The following is a 12,610-nucleotide window of genomic DNA, read 5'->3' as shown; positions in this document are numbered from 1 at the left end:
AACGCTCAAATTAGTGTCAGAGCTATAACATAAGAACTTCCATTGTGGACTCACCTACATTGTTTAACCTTCTTAAGCTTGCCAAGGTAAATGGCTTGTTAGAACCATCTGTCTTCAGCACTTTGTAATACATATGACTAAAAACATACAGTGCATATCATGATGATTTCAGATGGAAAATTAGGAAATGCAAAACACAAATTTTTTTGAAGAAATATTCAACATTTAGTTTTTAAGTCTTTTTTTATTTAATTTTTATTTAATTTATTAGTTTTCTTTTCAGTAAATACAGGCAGTTTGGTACCATTATTTAGGCTCATCTGTGATCTACCCGCTCCCATTAGACCCTCCTTGTTAATGAAAATGGGTCGTGCATTGTGGAGTTAGCCCCCAGTTATTGGTATGATAAATGTCTCTGCAAATCATGACCCAACATGTGACTCTGACATTCTTTCCGCCCCCTCTTCCACAAAATTTCCCTGAGCCATGTTGGGTTCATTTTTGGTCTGCTTCAGTGCTGAGGTGTTGGGGGCCTCTGAGGCTCTGGCTCTCTGCTTTGGTAGGAGTTGATTTTTCTCTGTGTTGATCTCCTTCCCCTTTGTGCTGGTATCCGGTTCACAGGAAAACATCACCCTTGCCCTTAGTTTCAGTTGGGCCCCTTTTGAGGTATCTTTTGAGAATTGTTTTCATTCTATACTCCTACTTTAAAAGCTCTATGAACTTGGGCTACAAAATGGCTCAGCATTTGGACATGGGGAGGGGAGCACTTGCTTGGGAATTCTGATAGCCCAAGTTCAATTCCCCAGTGCCCATGTAAAGCCAGATGCATAAGGTAACACATGTGTCTGGGGTTCATTGGCAGTGGCAAGAGGCCCTGACACATCCAATCTCAATCTCTCTCTCTCTCCTCTATCTATTTCTCCTTATAAATAAATTAATAAAAATAATTTTTAGAAAGCTCCATGAACTCAATTGTTTCCTGTAAGCCATTTAAAAATCAGAGATGGCCAGGCATGGTGGTGCACACCTTTAATCCCAGCACTCGGAGGCAGAGGTAGGAGGATCATGGTGAGTTCAAGGCCACCCTGAGACAACAGTAAATTCCAGATCAGCCTGGTCTAGAATAAAACCCTACCTCGAAACACCAAAATAAAAAAAAAATAAAAATCTCAGAGGTGTTTACTTACATATACTACCAGTTCATCCTGCTTTGCAAGACATGAATGAATTTGGAGGATCATTTTTGTGTGGAAAATATAGTTACTTCCTTAATGAAATAATGTTCTACACTCCATAGTTGCTCACAGACCCTCACTGGTTTCCATGGGGTCCCTGTCCTCAGCTGTGGGTGACATCTACCAGTATCTTCTCTCAGGGCTATCTTCAGTGGCTGTACCTTCACTCTTCTAGGATGAGAAGAGAGCAAGCCGTCAGCTCTGTGGAGTTGGGATAGAATCTGGGAATGAACTGCTTCAAAATCAGACTGCTTGCAGCCAGGTGTGGTGGCATCTGCCTTCAATCCCAGCACTCAGCAGAGGCAGAAGAACCACCACTAGAGGCCTGGTGTATGTAGTGAGGTTAGATAAAACACCCAATAAATAAAACAATTTCATTTATAATAAATTATAAATTAATCAATTAACAAAAATCCAAAGGGATTGCCACTGAGTCACACTGATAGTTATTTGGTTACAAATAGCAAAAACCAAGGGACTAGTCAGGAAGGACTGGTAGTCATAGGTTGTTGCGGTCAGGTTCGCTTTGCGGGTAGAAATCACCCAACCAAGAGCAACTTGTGGGAAAAAAGAAGTTTATTTAGGCTTACAGGTTCAAGGGGAAGCTCCATGATGGCATGGGAAATGATAGCATGAGCAGAGGGTGGACATCACCCCCTGGCCCACAGAAGATGGACAACAGGAACAGAAGCGTGTGTCAAACACTGGCATGGGGAAACTGACTATAACACCTATAAGCCCGCCCCCCAACAATGCACTGCCTCCAGGAGGCATTAATTTCCAAATCTCCATGAGCTGGGAGCCTAGCATTCAGAACACCTAAGTTTATGGGGGGCACCTGAATCAAGCCACCACATAGATAGTAGGTCATTTGAGAGAGAGAGAATGGGCACACCAGGGCCTCTAGCCACTGCAAATGAACTCCAGAAACATGTGCCTCCTTCTGCATCTGGCTTATATGGGTACTGGGAGATCAAATCTGGGTCCTTAAGCTTCCCAGGCAAGTGCCTTAATCGCTAAGCTATCTCTCTAGCCTTATTTTTACCTTGTGAGTGCCAATGGTGTTTTCAAGCTTTCTCTAAGAAAGCAAAATGTGCTTTGGTTAGGTATGAAGATACGGAACATCATGTGGAACTTTCCATATGAATCAGTTTTGCTTATTCTCTTGGATTAGAGAGCAGCTGGACACTGTCCTCTGTGGAATCATATTGTCTGCCAACCCAGAAAGTGATTACATGTGAAAGCCATTTGTAGCAAGAACATGCCAATGAACTGAGCTCTAAGCATGGTGCATACAATCGCCAAGGGATTCAAAAGACAGTGGCCTAAAAATCTTTGAGAATTAAATTTCTGGAACACATCCTACATTTCAAAAATAGCCCTCTGTGCTTGGTAAACAGGAGTCAAAGAAATGGACTTAAATAAAGAATGCCTGGTCTGGAGAGATGGCTCAGCTGCTAAGGTGCTTCACTGCAAAGCCTAACAAGCCAGGTATGAGTGCCCCAGACCTCATGTAAAACCAGATGCACAGAGTGACACATGTGTTTGGAGTCTGTTTGCAGTGGTAGAGGCCCTGGCATGCCCATCTCCCCTTGCAAATAATAGGAAATAAGTATTTTTTTTAATACAAAAAAAGGAACCTTGACTTCATTGAGCTTGGGTTCTAGCGGGGAGTGACAGAAAGAAAGCATTAGTGGATAATATAATCAGAACAGAGAAGGGAGGATGAGAACTGTTCAGAAAGGGACTGCAGTGGGAGTAGAACTGGGATATCTGCCTGGAAAGACTGCCCGCTGCCTTGTCTCCTTCCTGAGCGACCCCAGTCAAGATGACAAGTAACAGTAGACTGGTCAAGCAAGCTGGAGTCACATGCTTACTCAGGAGGTAGACATGTCGAGGAGATAATTCTTTAAAAGAAAGCGAGTGATGTTGTGTCAAAGAAGAGGAAAATGGGTGACAACCCAAACATGACACATTTCCAGAAGTAGCAATGCCAGCTCCAGCACATCTGCATAGACTGGGGTGAGAGGTACGAACCCAGCTGCAGACCAATAGGGCCTCTTAGGGCTGTATTTCAGTGGCAATCAAAATGTTTTGAGGTAAATTGCGTCTTTACATTTAGTGTTGGAGGGGTGCTAAAGATTCTCAGACTAAACTTCTCTAAGCCAATATGATGGATCTCTACTGGCCACAATCCAGACATCCCTGATTACTAGCATGGTTGACTTGTCTCTGTTTGGAAATTCCCAGTAATGTTAGCCTGGTGAGATGCTCGCATGAACGCCATAATACACTACAACGGCCTTTCGTTGTGAACCACAAGGACATCCTACTAGACACAATGTCTTCCGCATATTTCACTTTATCCAGGAAAGATTCAGATGGAGCTATCATTACTGGAGAACAAGCACAGGTTTGAATGCCCTCCAACTCCCCACATGATAACAGACCAAATAATTTCATAGCAGAATGAAAGCCACAGACAATATGTATTTATAATAAAACTAACCTTTTCTGTGATCATATTGGCAGTGATTGTATTACACTTATTTTTTGGATGATTCCATGTGTAATAGAGAATGAATAAAATTAGAAGAAATAGGATATTCTAATTTTCTCATCCTTTATGTCCAACATGCACGATTTCTGATGAAGACATCAGTAAGAGCGAGGGGTGGTGGTACATGCCTTTAATCCCAGTGTTTGGGAGGTAGAAATAAAGAGCATCACCTTGAATTTGAAGCCAGCCTGAGCAAAAGCGAAAGTCTCAGGTCTGCCTCAGCTATTCAGTGAGACCCTGCTTCAAAAACAGTCATAAAATGAATATGTAAGAGCATAAGTAGGAATCTTGTGGCATACACAAGTGCTATAATCCCAGCACTTGAAAGGCAGATGCAGGAAATTTGCGGCGAACCCCCTGACCAGCAGGAGAAGAACGACCAGCAAATGAAGATCCTTCTTGATCACACTTTATTGGAGAGCCTCTTGGTTAACAGGAAAGCTGATGGCGAGGGGCCGGGGCGCGGGAGTGTAGCTGCTTTTATAGGGTGTAGCACTACGAGGCACCTACGGATTGGCTGCCACCTGTTCACCCACCACCCAGGGCCACGGGATAGGCCCAGGGTGCATTACATCACGCACATGCGCAGCATCAAGCACGACTGCCGCTAAGACATGACCAAGTAAGGAGTTGATTGTCCTGCCCCTTGGCAGGAAGTAAGCGCCATCTTGTAATGGCGACTGTCTCAGCTCCTCACAGAAATTCACTGCAAGTCTGAGGCTAGCTTGATCTACATAGTGAGTTCCAGCTTAGCCAGATCAACTGAGGTCTTGGGATTCTATTTGCCATAGAAGTCACAACTTCTTGAGGAAATGGCTAATCCCAGGATAGGAGCAATGAACATACTAGGTGAGTCGTGGACGTTTTGTCATACCAGACAGTAAGCAAGCGAGGAGAGTGTCCTAAGAAACTGGCAATGGCACAACAAGATGTGTCCTATGGTGCTGCTGTTCAGTTTACCCAAAGTGAGGTTTGCAAAATCTACCTGAGAGGACTTGGACAATGAAAATATCAAGCTATATTCTGCCCTGCAGTGCTACTGGAGATGTTCGGATCACTGCAGGTGCTGGCACTGCAGCTACCCCGCTGTGTTAAAGGAGGTGTTTCAGAGTCACTGCATCTACACCTGTTCTGTTGTTGGGAGATGCTTCAGAATGTCTTCTTGGGATAAATGCCACACAATATTCATTGAAAAACAAAAATGTTGCTACTTGGAAATCCAGTAGATTCTATCCTGCTGGGAAAATTATTTCCTCCATATGCACAGTGATCTAAGTTCTAGGATACAGTCTTCTGTGGATGAATGGGACTCTTTCTGGCAAGGCTTTTTCCCCTGAGAAATGATGCCTTGACTCATAGTGTCATTTTAACCTGGAAAATGTCACCTTTTCAATATCAATGAGCAGGAATGCCACCTGGGTCAGATGCTCGCATGTAGAAGAAGGAGAAATGAGAGATGTTGACACGCCGGCACCTTGCTCCATTCCAATTGACTACAACCTACATAGAAAATTCTGGTCATTTCAAAATTACTTTTTCTTTTTTTTAGAAAATTTTATGGGAAACTTTTCTCAAATATTCTGAAGGAAGTTTTGCTGTTTTTGAGAGTTATGAATCCGACAGCTACCAGGGAAAAGATGGGAGAGGAAAACAGGAGAACATGCATACTTTACAGAATTTTCAACAAGTAAAAAGATGATGATTTACAGCTGAATGATGGTAACTTTTGTCTACATATATTGGTGCAATATCTCATTTTCTTCCAATGCCTCAAGGCTCAGGTCAAATTCAAAAGTTCAAACTATGTGGTAAGTGGTGAGCAATCACTCTGGGTTGAAGATGCCACAAAATCATTCTATCCACTGCTATTGAACATCCTTCCCCACAGTGGAGAAAGATTTCAGAGGGTAGAGCATTTATTAAACCATGAAGAAAATTAAAACTCATGGGAAAATGAAGGCTGCCCAAGTTATGTGGGGAAACGAAGAGCTCCTAATCTCAAGCCCATAAGAGTAATATGGAAGAGAGCAGCCCCAAGGACTTCCTCAGCTTAGGACACAGCAAGAAGTTCTGATAGGACATGAGACATTAAGAAGGCTTTGGAATCTCTGGCCTGATAATATGGAAGCCTGCAGGTCAATGTGGTGGTTTGAATGTGAATGTATGTTCCCCACAGACTCAGGGCTTTAACAAAGCTTGTAACTTGGGTTTCCAGCCATGTGGCTAGAGGAGGTGTCACTCAGGTCAGATCTTGGGATTCAGACCAAACGTGCCTTTGGGGCAAATCTGATTTCAGCCCAAAGGTATGGAAAGCAGTTGGAGCTCTGGCAGTATCCCTGCTTGCTGCTTTTTGGTGCTTGCTGGCTGTTGATGGTGTGTCTCTACTTGGCTCGGTGAAAGAGAGCCAGCTTCTCACACCATTGATGGAACTTCCCCTGGATCTATAACCGTGAACTAAATCCCATTCCTCCCGTAAACTGTGTCTGGTTTGGATATTCATCCCAGTAACATGGAGCTGTCTACAACAATCAGAAACAAGAGAACACATGATAACTTTGATAGAGTTCATTGAAGAAGCCAAGCAGACCTAGAAAACATGGTTGAAAATGAATATAAAAGGATGAATAACTTAAAATTATAATTGGAGAATCCAAGGCCTATTAGCAAGGAGCAGACCTCCCTTCTTCAAGACATCCAACCAGCAGCTTAAAAGTATGCCAGGAGCTGGAGAGACAGTTTAGCCATTAAAGGTACTTGCCTGCAAAGCCAAAGCACCCAGGTTCAGTTCCCCAGGAACCATGAAAGCCAGATGCACAAGGTGGTGCATGCATCTGGAGTTTCTTTGCAGTGGCCAGAGGCCCTGGTATGCCCATTCTCTCTCTCTCTCTCTCTCTCTCACACACACACACACATACATAAATAAATTAATTAATTAAAATATTTAAAAAATAAAAGTTTGCCAGAATAGCTCAAAAAACACAGTAATAAAGCTAGGTAAGAAACTACTACCTCCTTCTGAAGAAATAGGAACAGGTGATGCCAAGCATGGTGGCACATGCCTTTAATCCCAAACTCAGGAGGCAGAAGTAGAAGTATTGCTGTGAGTTCAAGGCCACCCTGTGACTACAGAGTGAATTCCAGATCAGTCTGAGCTAGAGTGAGATCCCACCTCGAAAAAACAAACAAACAAACAAACAAAAAAATAAAACAGGTGAGGAGGAAAATAATGGTGCAGAAAGATACCCCTGTAAGAGGGGAACAAATAGGATTTGCCACCAAGCTGGGTGGACAATGGAAGATTCTGACTCCCTGCTTGGAAATGAAAGACTCTGAAACTGACTGTGACAGTGCAGAGTGAGCACAGTGAAGAGCTAAGCAGCTCCTGGTTGCCTGGCAAGATGAAAATCGTGCCCAAGCAACACGTGATGAGCTCCTCAGTGCACCGAACAACTTTGCACTAAGTGACCTGATGGAAAAACTGAGACAAAGAGTGTTATTGTATTGTGGTTGCTATTATTATTTTTATTATTATAACTATGATAATATTTGATAAGAGGTCCATAATTTGGTAAAAAAAAAATAAAATAAATATTTTGAAAAAGAAGATGAGGAAGAGAGCCACCACTTGGCACTGAGGAAGGTCCATTAGCAAACAGAAGGGCACTTAGTGTCCACTAGGATGGCCAAGGTGCCTATGCCCACATGTTTCTGGAATTGTAACTTTATCCCATGGTCTACATGCTCTTATATTAATAACACAAGTCTTAAACCAGGCATAGTGATGTACTCTGTGAGGCTGGAGCAGGAGGATCTGGATGTTGAGGTAAGCCTAGGCAACATGACTCTCAAAACCAAAGTGTTTATTGTGATTGCTATGCTTGATAGTATACCTAAAATAAGTAACTATTGACATCTGGGAGCAAGACTGCCCAACTTGTTTGTAAAAATATATTTGTCTCAGGACAGGATCCTAAAACTTCATGAAAAATAATTCTTGGTGGTTTATATCAAAGTCAATTTTTCATAAATTAATTTAGGAATGATTTCCATATTAAGTAACTTAATCTATAAACAGAGCTCCTCCTTGAGTTCTTTCATATTTCCAATAGATTTTTATAACTTTACGTGTTAGTTATGGTTTCTTGAGATAAAGTCTTACTCTACCTCCCAGGCCGGCCTGCAGCCTATGACAGTCATCCTGCCTCGGCCTCCTTGGTAATTGGATTTCAGAAGCCACAATGCCCAACTTAATTGGTATAACTTTAGAAATAATGTTTTACATGGCTTTGTTAAATTTATTTTCCATAAACAAGCTTTGTGTTATTTGTATTGCAGTTGTATTTTGAATCTCAATTCTAGTTACATTTACTTTCTTTTTTAACTATTGTATTTATCTGTTTGAGAGGGAGAGAGAAAAAGAAAGACGGTGCATGCCAGAGCGTCAAGCCACTGCAAATGATCTCCAGAAGCATGCTCAACCATGTGCATTTGGCTTATATGGGTACTGAGGAATTGAACCTAGGTCCTTGAGCTTCACAGGCAAGTACCTTAACTGCTAAGCCATCTCTCCAGCCCTCTAGGTGCATTTTTTAAATGCTTTTTGTCTCTGTATGAAACATCATTCACAGGCTGAAGAGATGCTTGAAAAGCCTGCCATTACAGGTTCAGTTCTCCAGTACCCACGTAAAGCCAAATGTGCAAAGTGGTATATACATCTAGAGTTCATGTGCAATAGCAAGAAGCCTTGACATGCCCAATTTCTCCCTCTCTCTCTCTCTCTCTCTCTCTCTCTCTCTCTCTCTCATTCTCTCTTTCTCTCTGTGTCTCTATCTCAAATAAATTAAAATTAAAAATTTTAAAACACCATTCACTATTTTATAATTATACTACATGAAATAAGTAAGCTATTGTGTTTTTTTATTTGTTTTAATTCTTTTGTATTACATATATAGACAATCATATCATCTAGAAAGATAAGTTATTTTGTATCTGGCTTTCCAACTCCAATACCTATTTTATTTCTTTCTTGTAGCATACAATGACAAGAATTTCAGTATACTGTTTATATAGTAGTCACTGCTATCTTATTACATAATTTAATGGCGATGTTTCAGTCATGATTTTCCACTGACTTCATGTGTTATTTATGTATAAACAAGGTCTTCTATGAAATGTATATATAACAGGTTTGGGGAGAGTTTAGGTTGGAATGCTCTAAAAATATAATGAGTCTTTGTCTGAATGTCAAAACTAAACATCTAGCCTCAGTATCTGGAAGGGCTTGAGTGAACTGCTTGACACCCAGGAATAAACCATCATAGATCACAGCTTTCTTGACATGACCTGCACTCTGTCAGTCAGTATGAAAGTTTTCAAATATAGGGATCTCTGAGTTACAAAAGCGAACATTCTCAGTCTACCTAAATAAATGCCAAATAAACAGACTGTCTACTTGGCAGAGTGCATCCCCACTGAGTATGTGCTGACCATGTGTTTGACAGACACCCTTTTTAGCTTCAGGAAAAATTCTTGGCTTGCAATTACAATTACTTTTTTTCCCCCTTGGTTTTCCAAGGTAGGGTCTAGCTCTAGCCAAGGCTGACCTGGGATTCTGGACTTAACTCTGTAGTCCAAGGCTGGCCTGGAACTCGCATCGTTCCTCCTACCTCTACCTCCCTTGTGCTGGGATTAAAGGCATGTGCCACCCACCACACCAGGCTTTACATTTACATTTTGACTATCATTAACATCTTTTATTTTCTGGCAGAAAGTCAACTTAGATGTGGCATATTGGATCATGACAAGTAGTCGCAAATTTTGTTTGCTGATGCTTTATTTAATATATCTGTTCATATTTTTTCTTTCTTTTTTGAGGCAAACCCAACAGACTGGCTTTTTTGTTTGTTTGTTTGTTTGTTTTTTGCAAGACAGAGGGATAGAATTGGCACAGCAGGACCTCTAGCTATTGAAATCAAACTCCAAATGCAGACACGACCTTGTGTGCATGTACAACCTTAGGCATTTGTGTCACCTCAGGCTTCTGGTTTACGTGGGACCTGGAGAGTCAAACATGGGTCCTTAGGTGTTGTAGACAAGCACCTTAACTGTTAAGCCATCTTTCTGGCCCTCATATTCTTTCTTTTATTATTTCTGTAGAGATTGTTTCTTTTTTCCATATTTTGACTTATTCATTTGCACATGTATGTGTGCACGCACCAGGGCCTCTTGTTGCCTCAAATGAACTCTAGGCATTGAGGCATCAAACTCCAGCCCACAGGCTTTGCAAGCAAGTGCCTTTAACCACTGAATATTTTCCCAACGCTATACTTTATTTCTTTTTTAAATAATTTTATTTATTTGCAAGGAGAGTGGGAAAAAAGAACTGTACATCAAGTCCTCTTGCTGCTGCAAACAAACTCCAGATGCATATGCCACTTTATGCATCTGGCTTATCTGAACTACCTTCCCAGTCCCAAATAATTGCCATAAAATATGAGCAGAGTAGCACAGCAGAAGCTACTGAGCCCATAAATGCCATAAAATATGTTTAAACCACTTCAGCCTTGATGCCTACAGCCGTCCTTTTGCTCTGGCATGCCCATTCTCATTTCTCATTTATTCTAATTCTCTTCTCTCTCTCTCTCTCATGTTGTGATACATACCTTTAATCCTATCACTCAGGAAGCCAAAGTAGGAGTTTGAAGCCAATCTGGGACTACATAGCGAAATCCAGGTCAGCTTGGGCTAGAATGAGACCCTACCTGGAAAATAAAAGGTTTTATTCATAATAGCCAAAATATAACACAACCCAAATTATCCATCAATGGTAGAAAAAGTGAACAAGCTGTGATATATTCATACAGTAAAATATCATTCAGCACTGAAAGTCACAAACATGCATGACAGCATAAATAACTGACCAAATATTGAAAGAAGACAAACACAAAAGATTGCATTAAGAATAATCTCCTTAGCCTAAAAGATATAACTCTCAAAAAGAGGAAGGAGGAAGCACCTGAAAAATAGGGCCCTGGAGAGGGTGGAATGAAGTCTAAGCTCAAAAGAATTTTTTTTTTTCTGTCTCTGGCCTATAACTCCTAGTACCAGAGATTGGATGCTACCCACATCGATCAGAGAGATCTACAAGGTACCCAAATCAAGACAGCTTTCTGTCAAAGCACTTGATTACCCACCTGAAGCAAAAGCTAAGACCCTATTGCTTAAGATACCATATGCTACTGACACAGAGCACAGAGAGACCAGGAATTCAGAAGAAAGCCAGTCCACAGAGAGCCTGTCGAGTGCTGGAAAGCATTACATGAGCTACTGAGGAAAAATGGCCAACAATGGTCTGAGAAACCAGAGGTCTAAGCTACTCAGAAGCAAGTACCCTGGCAGGATGCATACGACAGTGCAGTAGTGGAATACAGCCTTCTTAGCTTTCTGATTGGCTAAGAGATCCACTCAGTGTAAAGGAACCCAAATCTGGAATTGAAAACCAGATCAGAATCCTATGTAGAGAAAGATTAGATTCTCCAATTCAAGCTCTCACTAGTCTTTGACTAAAAGAGGGGTTACAGTCCATCAAATTCTCCCTAAATTAATAATGCTTATCCCATTTCAACTATGCTGACTTCACACTTCATCCAAGCCACAGCTGAAACCATAGAGGAATTGGGGAGACAAGCAAGAGTGCTGTTTCCATGGTGAACCTGACAATCACTGCCAGGGTGTAGGAGACAGACCCTGAGGATACGCAACACCACCTACCAAAGCAGAAATCCAGAGGCTCTAAGAGCTCATCACTGGAGTAGACTTAATAATCTCCCACCATAGCTCAGGGAAATTTGCAGAAGAGGGAGAAGAAAGATTGTAAGAGCCACAGGTTGAGACATCATGCTCAGAGGCATCCCCTGTCCCCCAAAATAACTGACTACTATTCCCACAATGCCTTAACTACAATCCCATGGGGAATACCTGAAACCCCACTGAAGACAGTCCCCAATGGGATGGGGCAGAGACGAGGACAAAGAGGGTACCAACATGATGTATCCATATTAAATATGCTGTTGTTAATAATAATAATAACAGAAACATTTGAAAAATAATAATATCCTTTTTTCAGTTCAATACCTTGTGAAACTGATCTATGGAGACTGAAATTTAATGATTACCTATAGATAATTATCGAGGTAAAGATCACAAGGGAAGATTCTAAGGTCATAGTAATGTTCTATATCCTTATCTGGTGATTTAAAAATGTTTGAAGGTTGGAAAGGTGGCTCAATACTTAAGATTGTGTACTACTTAAGCATGAAGGCCTGGGAAGAGCCTGAAATTGCCCAAGTTCAAATTCCCCAGAAGCCACCTAAAAATCGAGGCATTGCTGGACATGGTGGCACACACCTTTAATATTTGCAACAAAAGGGAGGCTGGGGTACGAGGATCTCTTTGAGTTCAAAGACAGGCTGGGGCTACAGAACAAGTTCCAGGTCAGCCTTAACTAGAGTGATACCCTATTTCAAACAAAAAAATTTATTTCAAAAATAAAATCCAGGCATGGTCACACACATCTGTCACCTCAATCCACAGCAGGTGGAGACTAGAGAGTCACTGGTGCTTGCCAACTGACAGTAGCTCCGGATAAGATTGGCATACTATGTGTCATAACTTACTTATAAAATAAAACAAATCCACACATCCTCATTTCTATTTAAATATAGAACACACATACATACTGTGGTGGTTTGAATGTGAATGTATATCCCCCATAGCCTGAGGTATTTTTGATAAAACTTGCTTGCAACTTAAGTCT

The 12,610-nt window shown here is 41.3% G+C and overlaps 1 pseudogene; it reads left to right on the top strand.

Annotated features, from left to right (window-relative positions):
- Nucleotides 1-4,711: 4,711 nt before the first annotated feature.
- On the top strand, nt 4,712-6,536 carry LOC101609915 (annotated as a pseudogene).
- The last annotated feature ends 6,074 nt before the right edge of the window (nt 6,537-12,610 follow it).

This window comes from Jaculus jaculus, chromosome 4, assembly GCF_020740685.1.
Source record: "Jaculus jaculus isolate mJacJac1 chromosome 4, mJacJac1.mat.Y.cur, whole genome shotgun sequence".
Taxonomy (NCBI): Eukaryota; Metazoa; Chordata; class Mammalia; order Rodentia; family Dipodidae; genus Jaculus; species Jaculus jaculus.
This window is presented reverse-complemented; position numbering and strand designations above follow the sequence as displayed.